Source organism: Micromys minutus, assembly GCF_963924665.1.
Source record: "Micromys minutus genome assembly, chromosome: 11".
NCBI classification, from domain to species: Eukaryota; Metazoa; Chordata; class Mammalia; order Rodentia; family Muridae; genus Micromys; species Micromys minutus.
This window is the reverse complement of record NC_137980.1, coordinates 45817148-45823147: the sequence shown is the minus strand read 5'-3', so window position 1 is coordinate 45823147 and position 6000 is coordinate 45817148.

Genomic DNA, 6000 nt, shown 5'->3' with positions numbered 1-6000 from the left:
GCTGTCCCCAAGGGTGTGATGTTTTCAATACCTACAGTTATCTGTTGTCCCCCTTCCTCCCTGTTAGAAGGTCAGAGGGCCAGCCTGCCCCAGGAAAAGAAGTCTCTGAGGACACTTGAGGCAAATGTGCTTGAGTCTGAGACAAGGGGACCCATCTTGTCCTCAGAGCCAGCTTTCAACAAGCCCATGACAATTTACAGTTTCTATTACATGCTGATGTCCGCACCAAGTATGTTTATCACTATTTCAAAATATGCCAGTAGTCGGTAGACCCACCCCTGCATCTTGTTATTTCAACCATTAATCAGTACATCAGCCAGGGACGGCGGTGCACATCTCAGGAGGCTGAGGCAGGTGGATCAGGAATTCACGGCCAGCCTGAGCTATATGAGACTTGTCTCAAAAAAAAAGAAAAGGAGAGAAGAGGGCTGAAGAGATGGCTCAGTGGTTAAGAGCGCTGACTGCTCTTCCAGAGGTCATGAGTTCAAATCCCAGCAACTACATGGTGGCTCACAAGCATCCGTAATGAGAGGTGGCGCCCTCTTCTGGTGTGTCTGAAGACAGCGACAGTGTACTTGTATATAATAAATAAGTCTTTGAGAAAGGAAGGAGAGAGGGGAAGAGAGAACATGGAAGCACTAGCCTGGCAGCTTCAAAAACTACAGCTCTGCTCTCTGCCTTTGCCAACTCTCTGACTGTGAATACTCTGACGTCGCCGCTGCCAAGTTGAAGGACAACTTGTTTGCATATTTCCTGAAAATGGGACCATCAGGATCATCTAGAAGTGTGGACAAGGTTACTACCGCACACCAATGGTACCAGAGTGGCTTCACCTGTAACCCCTGCGGCATTCAGTGTGATGGTATAAATAACAGTAACGCATTGCGTGCATGCATCTTAAATCCCTAATCTAATCCAGCTGTAATCATAAGCGCCTCACAGAGCCTGTCTCACCCACGCCACCAACAGTGGTATAAGGCAGATTCTGTTGGAGCTGTTTCCAGAGAAGGGTGAGGAAGGATGTCACTTTGCCACCTGGAAACATTTGGTGAAGTCTAAAGACCTTTCCGATGTCATAACTGGGTTTGCTACTGGCATCTAGTGGACAGATGTTGCCACGCACCCTAGAACACACAGGATTGTCCGGCCCCAAACACCCAAAGCGCAAGACTGTGTCCCTTTTATTTCCTGTGTCCCTTTTATTCCCTGTGTCCCTTTTATTTCCACTAACAAAGAGAAGCCGTGACAAAACATAACTGCAGATATGACTCTGTGTGCGGTCACTTGCTTTCCCAGTTCTGGGAGGAGACCAGTCCTGCATTGGTCCCTTCCCTCGGTGCTGACAAAAGAAGCTTCAGTAAGAACTGGTCGGTTTGGGTTCACAGTTCAGTCTGTCACCACAGGTAATAGTGACAGGAGCTTGAGGCAGCGGGTCACACTGCCATCAGAAAGCAGAGAGTGATGTACACAGCTGACAGTGGCTTTCTCCATTTTATTCCACCCACGACCACAGCCCATGGATGGTGTACTGGCTGGTTGTCCATGAGATCCAGCTGTAAGGCATTTTCTCAACTAGTGATCAAGGGGGGGGGGGGTGCAGCCCATTGTGGGTGGTGCCAATCCTAGGCTGGTAGACCTGGATTCTATAAGAAAGCAAGCCAGGGGAAGCAAGCCAGTAAATAACACCCTCCATGGCCTCTGCATCAGCTCCTGCTTCCTGACCTGCTTGAGTTCCAGTCCTGACTTCCTTTGGTGATGAGCAGCAATGTGGAAGTGTAAGCTGAATAAACCCTTTCCTCCCCAACTTGCTTCTTGGTCATAATGTTTGTGCAGGAATAGAAACCCTAAGACAAATGGTGCTGCCCACAGTTAAGGTGAGTCTTCCCACCTAACCTAGACAATCTCTTATGGTCATGCCCAGGAGTTAGCCTAATGTAGGTAATTCACATTTCGAAGCTTGTCTTCTAAGTGATTCTAGATGTTGTCCAGTTGACAATCAGCCTCAACCATCACAAGTTGCCCCCCCACCGCGCCATTCTCCACAGATATAGGTAGAATCATTCACCATAAAGAAGGAGGAGGAAAACGTGGAAGAGGAAGAAGGAAGAAGAGGGGGAAGAAGGGGGGAGAAAGAGGAGGCCACTGGAGTTATTCTAGCCAAGATATATGAGTCCACATTTCATAACCTAGAGTCTTTAAATTTTAGAGATTCTAACCCCTGATGCTTCTAAAGATTGAGACTCAGCACCAGAAGCTATTGCCAAAAAGGCTTAATCAGATATCCTCTTGTGCTGTTTGTGAAGTCTATAGGGATCATAGAGTACAGGATATGCATGCACCAAAATGCCACAATGAGACCTATCATGTGTACAGCCAACCTACAAGACCTATCATGTGTACAGCCAACCTGTGAGACCTATCAATGTGTACAGCCAACCTATGAGACATATCAATGTGTACAGCCACTGTACACTAATGAATAATAAAATGGAACTGGCAAGATGGCTCAGTGGACAAAAGTGCTTAATGAGCAAGGCTGACAACCCAAAGTCAACCCCTACGCCCATGGTAGAAGAAGAGAAACCCCTAAAAGTTGCTCCCCATGTGCATCCATGTGCATCCATGCACGCACACACATATGCAAATAACAACACAGCAATAAGTTAAATGAAAAGCAGTGAACACCGTGCATTCCACAAGTATTTATTAAGTATGTGCTATGTGCCATCACTATTCTGGGTTTGAGAGACAGAGCAGTGAATAAAACAAAAATGGCTCTTATCTTGGAGAGTGTATAATCTGATAGAGGATAGAAAAATAAATATATCGATTAATCTTTGGGCAGGTGGTGCACACCTGTAATCCTAGCACTTAAGAGCACAACAAGAAGATCAGAGTTCAAACTCAACCTCAGCTACAAGATATATTTGAGGCTAGAGTGAGCTCCATGAGACTTTATCTTGAATCAAGTAAACAGATAGAGTTAACATAATCACAGACTGTGACCAATGCTAGAAAGTAAATTCTATAATAAACATTTCCAGTAAGATCCTCCTTAGAGGAAGGATCTTCAGGGAAGACTTCCTGAAGGGAGGCACGTAACTTATCACCTGACCAATGAGAAGCTGGTCACAAGAAGAGAGAGGAGAGGAAACATCAACTCAAAGGAACTGTCAGGGCAGATGAGGAGGCTCTGTAGGTGGGAGAGGTTGGTTCTAACCATCATTGTAGGGTTTGGACGGATGGCTCAGTGGGTAAAGCGCTTGCTGTGCAAACTGGGTTCAGCACTGGGGAGGCAGAAACACAAGCTTCTTGGTCAGCCAGTCTACCAATCAGTGAACTCTAGGTTCAGAGAGAGACCCTGACTCAAAATATAAGGTAAAAGTGATTGAAAAAGATGTCTAACATCATCTCTAGCCGACATGCAAATACACAGGCACAAAAATACACACACATGTTCTCATACATGTAAACACACACACACACACACACACACACACACACACATACAAGCACTTTGGAGTTTTTGTCTGTTGCTATATATTATAATGTTAAGTTCTGTACCTTAAGGTCTAGGCCTACGAGTGACTTCTCCTGTTTAGAAGATTCTGTTGTGCAAACCTTGTTCCATGATTTAAAACTATTGGTTGAATAAATTTGGCTACAGCCAATTACTGGAGGGATTAGAGGTAGGTAGGTTTAGAGTGACCTGGTTAGGGGTGGAGAAAAAAGATGAAAGAGGAAAGACCAGAAGGAGAAGGAGGAAGAACGAGGAGAAGGGGAAACCACCATGAGGAGAAATGGACCATGAACACACGGCCAGAAGAAATAGAAAGTATCAGGGATACAGTGCTGGGGAGGTAGCCAGGCCAGTAGTTAGAGGAGTAAATTAGGGGGGGTATCCACCAGTAATTGGCAAAGCCAAATAAAATAACCATAGTCTGAGTCTTATTTATTTGTAAGATAGTTGGAAATACGCTTAAATTGGTTGTACTACGAGCACACAAAAGAATGCATGTTCTCACACACACATGTAGACATACACACATAGGTTCATGCACACACAATGTACACATGAGTGAACGGAGGGAAGGAAGGTGGCTGCAGGTACTTAGATGGACGGTGGACTCTCCCCTGCTCCCACCCAGCTCCCTAAACCCTTGTACTGAGCCAGGAGCCCAAGATACCAGGAATCCAGATGAACTTTGCTGTATGGGTTGAGAAATAGCTCTACTCAGGTGTCTTAGTTAGGGTTTTCATTGCTGTGAAGAGACACCATGACTAAGGCAAGTCTTTTAAGAGACAATGTTAATTGAGGCTGGCCTGCAGGTTCAGAGTTCAGTCTGTTATCACCATAGCAAGAAGCATGGCAGTGTCCAGGCAGACGTGGTGCTGGAGAAGGAGCTGAGAGTTCCAGCATCTTTATCAGAAGGCAGTCAGGAGACTGACTCTTCCGCACTGGGAGGAGCTGCAAAGCCCACCCCCACAGTGATACACTTCCTCCAACAAGGCCACACCTCCTCACAGTACCACTCTCTATGGGCCAAGCGTATTCAAACCACCACACCAGGTATGTTAGTCAGGGTTCTCTAGAGAAACAGAATTGATAGAATGAAGATATTTATATATATATGGTTTATTAGAGTAGCTTACATGTCTGACTATTCTGACAATGACTGTCTCTGAAGAAAAGTCCAAGAATCCAGTAGTTGTTCAGTTCTCGAGGCTGGATGTCTCTGCTAGTCTGCTATACACTAGAATCCTGAGGAAGTAGACTTAAATGCTGATGGGGGGATGAACTTGCCAATGAGCACAAGGGCAGGCAAGGCAAAGGGCAAAGTCTTCTTCCATGTCCTTTGCCACAAGACATGACACTGAGGCAGAGGCCCAGACTTAAAGCAGATCTTCCCTCCTCAAATGATTCAATCAAGAAAAAAATCCAGGGCTGGAGAGATGGCTCAATGGTTAAGAGCACTGACTGCTCTTCCAGAGGTCCTGAGTTCAATTCCCATCAACCACATGGTGGCTCACAACCATCTGTAAACTGATCATATGACCTCTTCTGGTGTGTCTGAAGATAGCTACAGTGTGCTTATATACATAAGATAAATAAATAAATGTTAAAAAGGAAAAAAACCCAGTACCCAGCTACTTGGGTTACAGTTAATTCCAGATGGAATCAAGTTGACAACCAAGAATAGCCATCATATAGGGAAAACCAGAATTGCCCAAGACAGGTATGGCCTCTTGAAGGAGAGAGCACAGGGCTCTGTCTGATATAGGGAGGGACAGATGCACAAAACTTACCCGAACGCTCCGGAAATAGCAAGTACTCTAGAGGTGAGAGAGCACATTACAAATTTGGGGATTCCCTTTGGCTGTCTAAAGAGATGGTGTGTTGGGGTTGCTTTTACTTTTTTAAGATATTTTTTAAATTATGTATGAGGTGTGATGGTATGTAAATGTTCCCAAGGAGGCCAGAGGTGACAGTCCCCTGAAGCTGGAGTTATAGGAGGCTGCAAGCTACCTAGCATGGTACACTGTACCTGAGTCCCCTGCAAAAGCAGGGCTTACACTTAACTGTCCAGTCACCTCTCCAGCTCCAGATGCTGCTTCTGAAAGTGTCCAGCGGGCTCCTTCATTTTCCATCCCTATGAATTATCATGGTCTGTGTCTCTTCTCCTCACCAGCCCTTGCTCTATGTGTGTGTGTGTGTGTGTGTGTGTGTGTGTGTGTGTATGTGTGTGTTCAAGAGTGTGTGCATGCCTGTACACATGCACCACACACGGTGGTCAGAAGTTGATACCACATGTATTCTGCAATCGCTCTCCACATTATTTTTTGAGACATGGTCTCTCACTGAACCCAGAGTTCACTGATTCCACTAGACTGGCTCTCCAGTGAGCCCCGGGGGTTGTACTGACCACCACATGGCCAGAACTAAAATTGCAGGCACATATCACCTTGACACACTTTTCCCCCTTTACTTCCATTTCAAAT